This window comes from Marmota flaviventris, chromosome 3 (genome assembly GCF_047511675.1).
Source record: "Marmota flaviventris isolate mMarFla1 chromosome 3, mMarFla1.hap1, whole genome shotgun sequence".
NCBI classification, from domain to species: Eukaryota; Metazoa; Chordata; class Mammalia; order Rodentia; family Sciuridae; genus Marmota; species Marmota flaviventris.
Genome location: NC_092500.1, coordinates 80063269 through 80080501, shown reverse-complemented (window position 1 = coordinate 80080501; position 17233 = coordinate 80063269).

The following is a 17233-nucleotide window of genomic DNA, read 5'->3' as shown; positions in this document are numbered from 1 at the left end:
GACACAGAGACAATACCCCCAGACAAATACAATTATCTGATACTGGACCAAGGTGCCAAAAACATAGATTGAAGAAAAGATAGCCTTTTTAGGAGCTGGAGGTATACCTTAGTTGGGAGAGTACTTGCCTCATATTCACAAGGCCCTGGGTTCAATCCCAAGTACCACGGGAAAAAAAAAAAAAAAGCTTTTTAAACAAATGGTACTGGGATAACTGGAAATTTATACATAGAAAAATGAAACTTAACTTCTGTCTCTCACCATGCACAAAAGTCAACTCAGAGTGGATCAAAGCCTCAGAATTAGACCTGAAATTTCTGCAACTGCTAGGAAAACAAAAAACTGTAGGCCCAGGGGCTGGGGCTGAGGCTGTAGATCAGTGGCAGAGCACTTGCCTAGCATGTGTGAGGCACTCAGTTCAATCCTCAGCACCTCATAAAAATGAATAAATAAACTAAAGGCTTAAAAAACAATGTAGGTCCAACATTCCAGCATGTTGGCACAGGAACCATCTTCTTTAACAAGACTCCTAAAGTGCAAGACATAAAATAAAAAAAATCAATAAGTGTGATGGCATCAAATTAAAAAGTATCTGCACAGCAAAGGAAACAATTAGGAATGTAAAGAGGGAGCCAACAGAATGAGAAGATCCTTACCATCTGCTTCTCAGGACATTAATATCTGGAATATATAAAGAATTCAAAAAACCTGATACCAAAAAAATAATAATAATAACTCAATAAATGGACAAAAGAATTTGACACTTCTGAAAAGAAAAAAGACAAATGGTTGACAAATATATGAAAAAATGTCCAACATCTCTAGCAATCAGGGAAATTCAAATCATTACTACATTGGGATTTCATCTCACTCCAGTCAATTTGCAATTATCCAGGATACAAATAACAATAAGTGTTGGCAAGGATGTAGGGAAAAGGTACACTCATACATTTCTGTAGGACTGCAAACTAGTGCAACCACTCTAGAAAGCAGTATGAAAATTTCTCAAAAAACTAGAAATGGAACCACTATATATGATCAACTATCCCAATCTTTCGTATATATCCAAAAGATCTAAAATCAGCTATCATAGTGATGAAGGCACATCAATATTTATAGCAGCACAATTCATAATAGCCAAGCTATAGAAACAATCAAGGTACCCTTGGATAAATGGATAAAGAAAATATGGTTCTTACACACATGGACTTTTATTCAGCTATAAAGAATGAAATTATGGCATTAGCTGGTAAATGGATGGAACTGGAGAATATAACACTAAGTGAAATAAGCCAGACTCAGAAAGCCGAAGGTCAAATGTTTTCTCTGATATGCAGAAGCTAGTCTAAAATAAAAAGGAGAGAGAGAGAGAGAGAGAGAGAGAGAGAGAGAAAGGTGGGGGCCCATCAAAATAGAAGGGAGATCAGTGGTCTAGATGAAGGTAACTGAGGGAAAGAGAGAAGAGACGGTAAAAGGAAAGAACAGAGGTATGAATCTAAACTAACTTTTCTGTGTATATATATATGAATATAACACAGTGGATCTCACCATCATGTATATCCACAAGACACTAACAAAAAAAATTTAACAGCCAAAAATTAGTAAAATAGAGAGAAGAAAGCAAGGAGAAAAAGGACGGAAGGGAAAGGAGAAATACCTCTGTATTTGAATTTGAGAAAATTAAATTTCATGCTTTTTTAATTATGTCAGAATAAATCCTGATGTTATGTATAACTAAAAAGAAACAATAATCAAGCCAGCTGCAATGGCACATGACTGTAATCTCAGTGGCTTGGGAGGCTGAGGAAGGAGGATCTTGGGTTCAGAACCAGCCTCAGCAATGGCAAGGTGCTAAGCAACTCAGTGAGACTCTGTCTCTAAATCAAATACAAAAGTTAGGGTTGGGATGTGGCCTAGTGGTTGAGGGCCCCTGAGTTCAATCCCCAGGACCAAAAGGAAACAACAATTGTTGAGAGCCACAGCAAGTTGGGATGGCGCCTAGCATTTTGCCAGAAGGAGTGGTTGAGAGGTGATGCCAGGAGCCATTAAGATGATGATATTAAGTTAAGCTGTGCATAATTGCTGTGACTGGATGATGCTGGATTGAAACAGGCTGTGTACTCAGTTGTATATAGACCCCTGCTGTCCTGCAATAGGATGGCTCCTGCTGCCTCAGGGCACCCTTTGAGTGCTGGCAGAGCTGGTGAAGGGTGAGAGAGTTCCGGGAATCGTGGAGTGCGGGTGAGAGTTCGGGCAATAAAATAGTTCCTGTTTGAACCTACAAGTGCCTCGTGGCGGCTCGGTTATTTTGTGCCCAGCCAGACTGTGGCAAACAATAAAAACAAATTTGTAAAGGGTGGAACCAGACCACTACGTGTTGTATAAAGCTCTAGCACAACTTGAAAAGCAACCTGTTAAAAATAAGACAGTAATTCTAAGTACCTTAAAATGCCATCCTTATATGAGGTCTTGGGAGGGTGTGGATCTTTGTTTTAAATATGTAAATCAGGTAAAAAATGTATGATGGATTAAATTAGGACTTCATCAAACTTAAAAAGTCAAGAGCTGTATGTTTTTTCTCACATGTGAAAGCTAGAGAGGAAAAAAATATGGGGATAGTTGGGAATCTCATGAAAATGCAATATTTTGGAGACCAGTAGAGTAGAGGAAGGGAACCAAAGAGAGGGAGTGGGAGAGGAAAGGGAGGTATTAGGGAATGAATTTGACCAAATTATATTGTCACATTGGGTACGTGTACAGAAATGTAACAACAAATCCCACTATTATGTATAATTATTATGCACCAATAACAAATATATATTTTTAAAATACTCCACTTAAAAATAAGGGCTTCATTTAATCTATTCAACCAATCTTCAATAAGTAAATTCATTCTAAATAGAGCAGATATTTTTAAATGTTCTGTGATATACCAGTCATGTCTTCCTAGACTCCCAGACTCCAAAAACAAGTAACAAATAGGGCTTGCCTTCAAGAAGTTCAGGGTCTGTAGCTATCCGAGAGTTAATTTTAATTCAGAAAATTCAATATGCTCTAGAATGCTTTACAGTATTTCTGTATTTACTGACATTTGTGTTAGTCAGCTTTTTATTACTCTTAATAACTGAGATAATCACCCTACAAAAGAGAAAAGGTTTACTATGGTTCAAGGTTTTGGTCCATGATTGGCGCACTGATTTGGGGCCTGTAGGGAGGCAGCACATCATGTGGGGAGCATAAGGCAGAGCAAAGCCATTCACCTCTTGGCCAGGATGAGAAAGAGGAGGAGGAGGAAAAGGAGAAGAAGAAGAATACATACAGGATGGCTTATAGCATGGCCCTCTCCAGTTAGAGAATTGGGATTGAATTTAAATCTACCTCAGTCATCAGCTCTGATGACTTCCACAGCTCAGTTACCACAACTATTATAACAGAATTAATCTTAACACCAACTTCATTGAAAAGTTATAAGAGTTAAGTGAGTAATCACATAAAGAACCTACCATAGTTTCTGGTTGAGTAAATGTCCAGTAAATTTCATTTAGTATTACTGGAACTATCAGCACTCCAAGAAGCAACATGTCTACATGAAGGACTTGCTGTCTTTTTATAGAAATTATTTGCTTTCTGAAAGACTATAGAGAAACATAGGAGAAAGGAGTAAAAGCGTCATTTGGTCATTCTTCTAAGAAAGGTGATCTTTTTTACTGACTAAAGGTTTATTTCAAATCACCATGGAGCCAAATCCTGTCTTCAATCATCCATCAATGAAGCCCACAGAAGTTTTAATTTCCCTCACTGAAGATTGGATGAGTCCTCATTAATCTCAGAGGATTGATTTGGCCAACGTTGTTAGAAAAGCCCAGAATGACTCCGAACAAAACTATACTTCATTTTCCTATATTAATACCTGTTATAAGCTGAATTATGTCCCTTCATAAATCCTATGTTGAAGCCCTATCCCCTAGTACTTCAGAATGTGACTGTATTTGAGATAGGGCCTTTAAAGAGTTAATTAAGTCAACATGATGTTAATAGAACCCTAATCCAGTCTGACTGACCTACTTGCTCAGAGAGACTCTGGGCTGTATATGCACAGGGGAAAAGACCTGTGAAGAGGCAGCAGGAGGCTGTCTACAATACAAAGAGAAAGACCCCAGAGTAAACCAACCTGCTGGCACCTTTGCTTGGATTTCTAGATTCCAGAATGGTGAGAAAATTGAATTCTGTTGTGTAAGCCAACCTGTCTGTGGCACTGTTATGGCATCCACCTAACAAACTAATGCACTGAATTAACCACTTAATTATTTTCCCTTTAACTGTATTCTCCATCTACCTCAAAAGTACTCCAAATATCCTTATTCTCAGCTGCATTTTCAGAGCTGAATAAAGGGAACAAAGAGGATTATGTATCATCAGCTGCCTGCTTAGTTACTTGCTATGGCTTGAGCCTTCTAAAAGTTCATGTGTTCAAAACTTAATCCCCAAATTCACATGTTGATGGTACCTGGAGTTGAACCCTCTGAGAGGTAACTAAGGTTAGATGAGGTCAAGCAGATGGGGTACCTATGATGGGACTGGTGTCTTTATATGAAGAGTAAGAGTAGCCTGAGCTCAGAGACTTGCTCTCACCATGTGATGACTTCTGCCATGTTGACAGAGTAGGAAGGCCCTCATGAGAGGCTGCCAGGTTGATATTGGACTTCTCAGGCTCCAGAACTGTGAGAAATAAATCATTTTCTTTATAACCTATCCAGTTTGTAGTATTCTGTTATAGCAACAGAAAATGGACCAAGCTAGCACTGTACAGTTTTAGGGTCAGAATTTTATCAGCAATATGTATGAGAATAATCTTTCTTTCTGGTGCCAAGTGCCAGTTTTATGGGTGTCCTTTTTGAACAGGCAGGCATGTTTGTGGCTTAAATTGATGTATTACAAATTTTTCACCCTCTTATTTTTATCTAGAAGGAGATATAAAATTTAATGGCTTCTTTTCTCATGTCTTAGCCATATTTCAAATAACTGAAACCTCTTACTATAGAAAGTGAAATAGTGAGCAATGTCAAAATAAGTTATAGGTTCTGATCAGCCACTGACACATGAGAATAAGATAATTTACTCACTTTAGTACTAGATAGGAAACTTCTAAGCTAATAAGAAAACATGAATAAATTGGAATGGTATTTTGGTCAGCTTTCTCACCACTGTGACAAAAAGAGCCGACCAGCACAATTATAGGAAGAAAAGTTTATTTGAGGGCTCAGGGTTTCAGAGGTCTTAGTTCATAGAAGGCCACCTCCATTCCTCAGGGCTCAAGCTGAAGCAGAACATCATGGTGGAAGAGTGTAGCAGAGGACAACAGCTCACATGATGAACAGGAAACAAAGAGAGACTCCACTCTCCAGATACAAAATATATACCTCAAAGCCATGCCCCCAAGTGAGCCACTTTCTCTAGCCACACCCTGCCTGCCTCCAGTTATGACTCAGTTAATCCCATCAGGGATTAATTCACTGATTAAGTTAAGGCTACAACCCAATAATTTCTTTTCCAAAATCTTCTTGCATTGTCTCACAAGTGAGCTTTTGGGAAACACCACATCTAAACCATAACAAATGGGGTGAGGAGTAAAGAGAATTTGTAAAGGCAGAAATGATAATATGGGATACAACTTATTAATATAACTGAGAATAGAGACTGAGAAATTAGGTAAATATTTGGGGAGAGGAAAAACAAAAAATGGCTGAAAACTTATAGAGGTATACTTTGTATCATACAGTTTCTTAGCTTTGTAGATACTTGAGATTTGGGGGATTTATAGCAGGATCCTTTCTTATTTTCCATTGTTTATACAATTTTCAAAACATTTTGCAACATAAAATAAAAAAATTAAGTATAAATCTCAATTAAAATGACACTCCAATATTTATTTCTTGAGCTACAATATGAAGAATGTTATATATGATACGTGAGACCCATTTTGAGGTATTATTTGCAAATATCTGAGTTGCCAGAGGGGAAAAATGGTTAATTAATAATAAATATGGATTTTGCCAAGGTTATCATCAACAGGGAAAACATTTTATATTATCCCAAACTTAAATTTAACAAATGTAGTCAAAAGAACACCAAACTAACTGGTTACCTTGGAAAATAATTGAAATTTGCCACATTACTACTTTCTGATCTATGAAATGAGAGGGTTGGCCTTCCTCCGCAAATGTTGTTTGAAAGAACATTGTGAACTATTGGTCCATGACAGGGTTTCTACTGATCTGTGGCCAAATGGAAATTAAAGGAAGACAGCATAATAAATCTTTCATAAAGCTAAACTTATGCAGTTTTTAAAGTGTGAGATTACGCCTATTCTAATTCATGGCTATTAGAATGTCCTTTCTCTTATGAAATGGTAATAAAGGCAGATGGTAGTTTTATTTATTCATATCCTTACTTGGCAAAATTAAGGGTATTAATTATTAAAATTTTTCCTTGACAACCTTCTGATGGTCCTCCCAGTGTTGTTTTATCTGAAATTCTGGTGGTTAATTATACAATTTCTAAGATCTCATCTGCCTCTAAAGTTCAACTGTTTTGTGATTAAAAGTAATGTTATAGAGAATATGTTCATTTCTTTTCCCTTTGGAAACCACAAGAAAGCCACAGTTCAAACTAGACCGTTCTTCCACAATCTAGACTTTTTTAAAACACGGGAACATACAAATAAAACACATAAAAAGTATTCTTCCTCCTTACTCTCTCTGAAACCTTGAGCTTTTGCTTCTGTGAGAGTGGGATCATCTTTTTATTTTCCATGACTATTCATTTCACCCAGTATGGTGGCTTGCTCGCTGTATATGCTTAATGAAAGACTGCTAAAGATAATTAGAGAATGCTAAACACAACTAGGCATATGCCTATGCAGTCAGGTGTGTGTTAACACAGAGGAACAGAGACTGGACACCAAGAAAGAGTGGGTTTTCCATTATGCCTTTGCTTCAAGAGTAAGGTGACTGGCCTCTATAATAATGGTTATTTGTAGCAAGAAAAAAAAATGGCATAATTCATATCCTAGAGATGAGCATACTATGCAAAAGCAAAGATCTTTTGGCTTTGGCCATAAGGCCTCTGACATTCAGATTGAAAAATTGAGTTTGACTACTTGAACCAGGCTGGGAGAGGAGAATTCAGGCCAGGTTATCAAGGAGAAGCAGGCTCTGAGAAGAGGTGGCTCCTGGGGGTGCATGACTGTGGGTCTTGCTATCTTCAGATCAACTTGGTTTGGTTCATTTTTCAGTTCATCTTTGTTTTCATACCTTCCAATATTCAGCTACATTGTCAAGTCCTGTTACAAGCCAAATACTGTCTGTGCTAGATACTTGAAGTAAAGAGATAAATAAAACATCTCTCTATCTTTAAACACGAAGTGCAGAAGCCTCAAAAATGTTTTTTTTTTTAACCTGATAGGATGAGTAAAAACATCTCCTCATTGACTATCCATCAATCTGTCAGAGATTATACTTTGCATAATCTTTAATTTCACAATGATAGAATTGTCGAATTGAGTATAGTATGAATTAAGTGTAAGGGAAACTTTATGAATACTTATGATTTCTAAGTCTAGGTATGTATATCAACATAAACAGAAGGGTATATATAAATTTATATATGTATAAATAATTGAACTCTCACAATACTTTGTTCTTGGGAAAATTATGTAAAAATAAAAACTTTTTGGAATAAATAATATCCCCTAGGGAAGTTGCTATTTTTAAGACTATTTTTGGAAAATTCTGTTACAAAGCAATGATTACCCTCTAAATGAGGCAGTTTTCATCAATCTGGACTTTAACAAATGGGGTTTTCATTAAGCATATCCACCCATGAGTCTTATGTTCATTGGTTGCTTAACTAATGATGATACCTTACATGCATATCTACATACACGGCTCCATGTTTGAAGATGCTGTTCCTTAGCATTTACTCAGTGGTCACATGGTATTTTTTCCAGTACTCCAACTACAACTCTGGAGGTAGATGTGGCCAGAAATACTATGACCTGCTGATAAATAAATGAAGACTCAAGAGGGCTTGAATGACCTGTCTATGGCCACAGAGCTCGTAAGACTCAAACAAAAACCCAGTTACCAAACTCCCAGATCCAAACTGTTTTTTATCTAGTGTATTTCATATTTCCATGTTTGGCCTATAAGTGTTAACTCTAAGTTTTCTTAATTTTTAGTTGTGATAAAATGCTCATAACATATTGTCTTAACCATTTTTAAATGTGTCATTCAGTGGAATTAAATACATTCACACTGTTTTGCTACCATTGCCACCATGTATCCACAGAATTATTCTCATCCTGCAGAATCAAAACTTGGTACCCATCCTAAACAATAACTCCTCACTCGGTCCTCCCCACAGTCCCTGGAAACAACCATTCTACTTTTGGTCTCTAAGCTTAACTTCTCCAGTTATCTCATATATAAGTAGAATCATACTGTGTTAGTTTTGGGGGAACAGCTTATGTTACTTTGCATGTCTTCATCTTTCGTCCATGTAGCGTGCATCAGAATTTCCTTCTTTTTAAGGCCGAGTATTATCCCATTGCACACACATATCACCTTTTATTTATCTATTCATCTGGCAATGGATACTTGGGTTGCTCTTGGCCATAGCAAACAATGATGCTACATACACAGTTGTATAACAAGATCCTCCTTTCAACTCTTTGGGGTATGAACCCAGAAATGGAATCTAGATCATATAGTGATTCTATTTTTAATTTTTTGAGGAACCACTGTACAGTTTTCCATAGTGGCTACACCATTTTACATTCTCACCAAAGCACCAATGGTTCCCATTTCTCCATATTATTTCCAACACTTGCTCACTTTATGGGTTTTTGTTTATTCATTTGTTTGGTTGAGGTTTTATGTGTGTTTGTGTGTCTGTTTTTCTACTGGTTTTTTTTCCTGATCACTTGTTGAGATGTCATTCACATTCCATATAATTCACCCACTTGAAGTGTAAAAAACAATGGGTTTTAGTATATTCACAGAATTGTGTAACTGTCACCACTATCTCATACCCCCACAAAAGAAACCCCACATCAGTTAGCAATCACTCTCCATTTACCCTCAACCACCCTCAGTATAAAGCAACTATTAATGTCCTTCCTGTCTCTATAGATTTGCCTATTCTTGAAATTTTACCTAAATAGAATAGACAATATGGAGTTGCTTGTGACTGGCTTTTTTCACTTATATTTTCAAGGTGCCTCATGTTATAGCTTATATCAATACTTTTTTCCTTTTTATGGCTAAATAACATTCTGCTACATGAATATAGCATATTTTGTTTATCCCTTCATCAGATGATAGACTTCTGGGTTCTGTCCATTTTTTTGGCAAAGGCCCCAAGAAACAGAAATCTATATTTGGGGATAGTCATTAAGAAATGTGATTGAGGGCTGAGGATCTAGCTCAATTGGTAGAATGCTTGCCTCTCATGCACAAAGCCCTGGGTTCCATCCCCAGTACCACCAAAAAAAAAAAGAAAAGAAAAGAAATGTAATTGATCAACAAAAGGGTATGGTTTAATGGCAATAAACCATGGGGAGGGGACCTAGCAGGGCCTGTTTGCTCAGATTCTTCTCTTCATCCTGCATGACATTCCTTCGCTCCAGTTATAGGACAGGACATGTTGCATGATGGTCTTCAGGGGAGAGGAGAAAGAGAAAATCAGACAGTGACTTATTTTGGCTTCATGGTCCACTTCAGGAAAGAAGGGGAAGAAGTTGAGAGTGGCCTCCTGCTCAGCAGCTTCCTCAGTTTCTAAGTGCCCTATTTTGATGCAGTATATCTTACACCCATTCACATACAGAAAAGTCACTTCAAAGAACCCTTCTACTTTAGAATTAAGCTCACATCACCCAATAAATCAACTTTTGACTTTTTTGAAGATTTTTAGGATACTATTTAGAATATTATTTTTCAAAGCATAAAAGATATGTTTACCTAGTTTGAATTTTTTTCAACTATAAAATGGTTAAGATTGTGCCTATCTCCTATGATTCTCATTATATAGAGATACTTGTAGCAGGTTGCTATGAAGTCATTTGCATATTTAGAAGGTACAATTCATTCTTTGTAATGGGAAACAAATTCTCTACTACATATAATTGAAATAAGAAGCAAATCCACAGTAGACACAATAAAATAATTGTCCCAAAATTCAAAAATTATCTTCTTTGTAAGTTGATGTGAATTAAAATGGAAAATACTATTTTCTCATCACTTAAAAGTGGTAGTAAAAGTATGTGTGTACTTTTACATAGTGATTTACTACTTACAAAGTTTTAAAAGACAATTTTGAAGCATTGTTAAACATTGTTGATTTGCATTTCTTGATAAATTCCCTTTGGTCATGCATCATAAAATGCATGTGAGAGATGCAAGTGTCTTCAGTTATAGCACAGCATGCTAAGCGCTTGTTAAAATGTTATGTTCATTATTGGAGATATCATGGCCTAGGAATGAAGGATGGTCTCTGTGTGTCAGTGATTCAACTCCATCCTCTGAGACAACAGTGCTGCGTATCAAACCTGACTTGAAAATGCATCTTATGTGTGTATTCTTTGCAGTGAGTTACACCAGAGTTTGGTTTCTGGTTCTCCACGTTACGGTATTGTCAAGTAGCAGACTTTGCACTGACTCCTTTTAAGGTCTTTGGTGAGTAGCACAGATTTTTTTTCTTCACACAACCAGAGCAAGCTGTCCTCAGGTTTTATCTCTGTGGAGGCCAGAAAAGCATATGGTCTCTCACCCACTTAATTTACCACTTTCAAAAGACTTGCCTTGCCAAAATCAGTGGAGTAAACTTACTTCTCAGATGCCCCAGCACAGCCCTGGCTGCTAGAGTCTACATTAAAGTGTATGTTGAGAATAAATTTTTGTAAGAGAAGTATGTTAATTTCTGAGGTATCTGTGTCAGCTTTTTGTGATACTTGCCAAAAAATTTTCAAATTTAAGTGGGGTCATTTTACTTGGGCTTTTATCTCTTTTAAGTTCTTTAATCTTAATATGGTAAAAAAATATTTTCTTTTATTCAGATGCCTAGAGCAGACATGTGAATTGGAAAGGAATAGCGTTCTCCGTCTTCTGAGTTTTACCTTCATGCTAGGGCAGAGCTCTGAATTGTACTACCCTTTCTAAACTCCAGTGGTGACCAGGTGTGACACCCCGCATCTGAAAAAGGGAATGACTATAATATGTACTTCACAGGTTTTGATGAGGACTTCAATTCTAAGTTAAATAACATGTACATTTCCTAGTCCTGACAGCTGAGACTCTGGCCCTCCTCCATCTGTACTTTTCCCAGTAGGATGCGGAATCAGAGATGAGGTGCTGGGGGTGTATCTGCTTGAACCCCATCTCTCTACATCCTAGAACAAATTCTGTAAACTTAGCATCCAGAACCCTGCTCCATGTGATCTGGAGCCTGTCTCCAGAATCTAAGCAGGACTTTCTCCTGACGGCTGACAATGTTGGTGTGAATGTTCCCACACCCATGGGAGAGCCAAAGGTGACCATTGGCAAGTAATTGAAGGGTAATTTGACATGTGACCCAAACTAGATTTTTATATATATTACAGTGTGCAGTTTAGCAACAATCACTTTTATGGTCCTCTGAGCCTGGAAGTGCTACTTATGCAAACTCTTTGTGCCTGTTATTAAAACTAGGCTAGAGTCAGCAAGAAAAATCTTATCAATGCAGCTTTTTCTGTGATGAGTTCCAAGATGTACAGCTCAGAAGTAGGCCTACCACTGGGTTATCCTTAGATGTAAGGGTTTTGGCAGACCAAAGAGGGAATGCCAGAGTCAGAAAACAATGCTCCTTGGTGACCAGAATCTCTCCCAGTACAAGCAAGGGGGCTTTCAGAGACAGCTTTTCACAAAACCATGGTGTTACCTGCTGCAGCATAGAAGCCAAATTTGGTTCCTTGATGCCAGTGGAGTTTCTACTTTTTTCTTTTGTGATGCTAGGGACTCAATCCAGGACCTTGTACATGCTAGGCCAGTGCTGTCCCACTGGGGCTACAGCTCTGGTCTTGGTGGCAGTAGTGTTATACAAATGCCAATAATGTGTAGGAGTAAAAGTCAAAGGGACAGCCAGGATCCAAAAACATAGTAGTGGCCTTTGCTACAACACCTGAGCTGTTGAATTCCAGGGCAGTTAGATGGCATGGGATGAACCTTTTATGCTCTCCATTATAATAAAGAACCAGCTCTTTAGAGATTAACATGTAAATGCGTCTCAAGAGAAGGAGGAGTTTTTTGAAAGTTATATAGAATAGAATATTCAGGGAATCTATTACATCTCAAGTAAACCTGTTCTTTCTGCCCTGTTTTCCAACATAAGCTAATGCATCTTTCTGTGCATGGATTGAGCAAGCTCTGTACTTGACTAAGTCAATGCGGGGTCACCATACTGATTATGTCTGTGTGCTGCTGTTATTTTTCTTTTGGAACACTGGAATGCAATGAAATTTGGCTTTTTCAAGAGAGTCCTTATAATGAATGAATCATTCAGATAAAAGTGAATCTCTTAGTGTTCTTACCACCAAAAATTAATAAATACATAAGGTGATAGACATATTAGCTTAATCTAATCATCTCATAATATATACATATATAAGCTTAATCTAATCATCTCATAATGTATACACATTGTACCCTGCAAATATACACAATTATTACTTCTCAATTTAAGATAAATAATAAAATAATAAATTTAAAACATTATAATTAATAAGTCTCAATACAAAAACCTTAAATAAAAGTTAGAGGGAGACTTCACTGAAGTTTAAAACTAGACATTAAAAGCAGATCAGGGGGCTAGGTTGTAGCTCAGTGGTGGAGCACTTGCCTTGCAAATGTAAGTCACTGGGTTTAATCCTCAGCACCACACACAAATAAGTAAATTAAGGTATTGTGTCCATCTATAACTAAAATATATATTTTTAAAAAGCAGATCAGGGACTGACTCAAGAGGTTGATATAATAAGGAAGAACTCCTTGCAGCACAGCCACTGGTATGGTGGGGCCAGAAGCACCAGCCGGAGCAGTCCCTCCATGAACAAAGTGAAGGATATGGGAAGTAAAGAAATCTGCATTTTTAGGAGCCCAAAGCATGTCTCGGTACAAAAGCATTTACAGATCAAGTACACTCCCTGACTAAACTGAAAGGCACACTGCACAATATCCTCGTTCAGGAAAGAAGCCACATCTCTCCAGGCAGCATGTGGAGGACAAAGGAAGGAACTATTTAGCAGATGTGGCATGGAGACTGGCAGCTGAAGGAGCTGATTCCTGGCAAACCGTAATGGCCCAAGATACAGGCCTGGAACCCACACTGCACAACAGAGTGTACTTAAGTGACCAGGAGAAAATCAGATGTGTACAGAGGTTTATATAGGGGACAACTAGTCATGAAATCCACTTGGCTCTACCCCTCTCCCTCCAATCCAGCTGCTTGCAGGACCTGCTGGGAGAGATGTGTTGAACCAGGAATTCAGAAGGGTGAAGTAGGAAAGATCAAGTTTGGAGAATGAAACCAAGACCAGGGAACATGGGGTCCACAGGTGACTTAGGGGACTAAGAATTGGCACCTCCACACATGAGTGGAACCCAAGGGAGATCTCAGGGGTATAGTCTTCCAGCATGGACCAGCAATTACTAGGTCCTGGAGGTACACTGACCTAAAATCTCTAGACCAACTGGCATTCAGTCAAGAGCCTGGTGCCCACCCTAAGCCTAAACCCTGCCCCCAGGAATTCCACCTGTAGGATTACCTCTCACACAGGCAGTCCAGAGGGTAGAGCATCAACTCCACACAACCTCACCTAAAATTGCTGAGAAGAGAAGCTGAAAATCTTTTGAACTCCAATGAAAAGAACTCTTTAACTTTCCATCCAGATTTTTTCTTTTTTTTTCTTTTTTTCTGTTAATTGTAACCTTCATGGTACATGAACATTTATAATACTCATATTTGGGTTTTTTTTTAAATTTATTTGTTCTAATCAGTTATACATGAAAGCAGAATGTCCTTCAATTCATTGTACACAAATGGAGCATAATTTTTCACTTCTCTGGTTGTGCACAAAGTAAGGTCCCACAATTTGTGCCATCATACACGTACCTAGGGTACTGATGTCCATTTCATTCCACCATCTTTCCTATCCCCATACTCCATCCTCTCCCCACCTTTGCCCAATCCAAAGTTCCTCCCCTCATCCCATGCCCCTCCCTATTATGGATTAGCATCTACTTATCTGAGAAAACATTTGGCCTAAAACCTGGAGATTAAATAATATGCTGCTGAATGACCAATGGATAGCAAAAAAAAAAAAAAAAAATCAAGGATGAATTTAAAAGTACTTAGAGGTAAATGAGAATAGTGATACAACATATCAAAATCTCTGTGACACTATGAAGGCAATGATAAGAGCAAAGTTCATTGCACTGAGCTCATTAATTAAAAGAACAGAAAGTCAACAAATAAATAACCTAACATTACATCTCAAAGCCCTAGCAAAAAGAACAAGTGAACACCAAAAGCAGAACACAAGAGATAATTAAAATTGAGCTGAAATCTATGAAATTGAAATGAAAGAAACAATCCAAAGATAGACAAAAAAAAAGTTTGTTCTTTGAAAAAATACATAAAATTGATAAACACTTAGCCAAGCTAACAAAAAGAAAGAAAACTCAAATTACTAAAATTCATAATAAAAAAGAAAATATCACAATGGACACTGCTGAATATGCACAATAATTAGAAACTATTTTTAAAAATTATACTCAAATAAAGTAGAGAATCTTGAAGACATTAACAAATCTCTAGAGACACGTGACCTATCCAAATTGAACCAGGAGGACATAGAAAATTTAAAACAGATCAATCTCAAGCAATGTAAAGTTAAAGATCCATCAAAAGACTACCAAGAAAGAAAAGCCCAGGCCCAGATGGATTCTCAGCTGATTTCTACCAGACCTTCAAAGAAGAACTAATAAAATTCTCCTCAAATTATTTCATGAAATAGAAAAGAAGGGAAACTTTCTAATGTTTTTGTATGCAATTTGCCAGCATTTTATTGAGAATTTTTGCATCTATATTCATCAGGTATATTGGTCTGAAGTTTTCTTTCCTTGGTGTGTCTTTGTCTGGTTTTGGTATCAGGGTGATTCTTCTCTGAAGGTCTTGTAGAACTCAACTGAGAACCCATCTGGTCCTGGGCTTTTCTTGGTTGGTAGGTTTTTGATGGTGTTTTCTATTTCATTGCTTGAAATTGATCTGTTGAAATCATGTACGACCTCCTCATTCAGTTTGGGTAGGTCATATGTCTCTAGAAATTTGTCAATGTCTTTGATATTTTCTATTTTATTAGAATATAAATTTTCAAAATAGTTTCTAATTACCTTCTGTATTTCAGACATGTCCGTGGTGATATTTCCTTCTTCATCTTGTATTTTAATGCACCACGATCAAGTGGGATTCATCCCAGGGATGCAGGGTTGGTTCAACATATAGAAATCAAGCATAATTCATCATATTAATAGACTTAAAAACAAGAATCATATAATCATCTCAATAAATGCAGAAAAAGCATTTGACAAAATACAAAACATCTCCATGTTCAAAATTCTATGGATAGTAGAAACATACTTCAACATTGTAAAAGCTATATATACTAAACCCAAGGCCAACAGTATTCTAAATGGAGAAAAATTAAAAGCATTCCCTCTGAAAACTGGAACAAGAAAAGGATGTCCTCTTTCATCACTTCTATTCAACATCATCCTTGAAACTTTAGCTAGAGCAATTAGACAAAAGAAAGAAATCAAAGGGATACAAATAGGTGAAGAACAACTCAAACTATCACTATTTGCTGATGACATGATTCTGAATCTAGAAGATCCAAAAAAAATTCCACCAGAAAACTACTAGAACTAATAAATGAATTCAGGAAAGTAGCAGGATATAAAATCAGCACCCATAAATCCTATACATCATCGATGAATCCACTGAAAGACAAATTAGGAAAACTATTCCATTCACAATAGCCTCAAATAAAATAAAATAAAATACCTGGGATTCAATCTAACAAAAGAGGGGAAGGACTTCTACAATGAAAACTACAGAAAGAAATTGAAGAAAACTTCAGAAGTTGGAAAGATCTCCCATGCTCCTGGATAAGCAGAATTAATATTGGTAAAATGGCCATACTACCAAAAGCATTATATGGATATAATGCAATTCCTATTAAAATCCCAATGATATTCTTCATAGAAATAGAAAAAACAATCATGAAATTTATTTGGAAAAATAAGAGACCTAGTATAGCTAAAACTATCCTTAGCAAGAAAAGTGAAGCAGGAGGCATCACAATACCAGACCTAAAACTCTACTACAGAGCTATAGTAACCAAAAGCATGGTATTTTAATCAACATAGACTTGTAGACCAATGGTACAGAATATAGGATATAGAGACAAACCCACATAAATACGGTTATCTCATATTAGACAAGAGTGCCAAAAACGTTCACTGGAGAAAAGATATCCTATTCAACATGTGGTGCCGGGAAAATTGGAAATCTATATGCAGCAAAATGAAAGTGAACCTCTATCTCTCACTCTGCACAAAAATCAACTCAAAGTGGATCAATCACTTAGGCACTAGAACTAGACCCTGCCCCTAACAGAAGAAAATATAGGCCCAAATCTTTACCACATCAGCCTAGGATCTGACTTCCTTATCAAAACTCCTAAAGCACAAGAAGTAAAATCAAGAATCAATAAATGGGATGGATTCAAGTTAAAAAGCTTCTTCTCAGAAAAGAAAACAATAATGTAAGGAGAGAACCTACATATTGGGAGAAAAATTTACCACATGCACCTCTGATAAAGCATTAATCTCCAGGATATAAAGAACTCAAAAAACTTAACACCAGAAAAACAAATAACCTAATCAATAAATGTGCTAAGGAACTGAACAGACACTTCTCAGAAGAGGAAATACAATCAATCAACAAATTTATGAAAAAATGTTCATTATCTCTAACAAGTAGAGAAATGCAAATCAAAACTACTCTAAGATACCATCTCACTCCAGTCAGAATGGCAGCTATTACGAAGACAAACAACAATAAGTATTGGCAAAGATGAGGG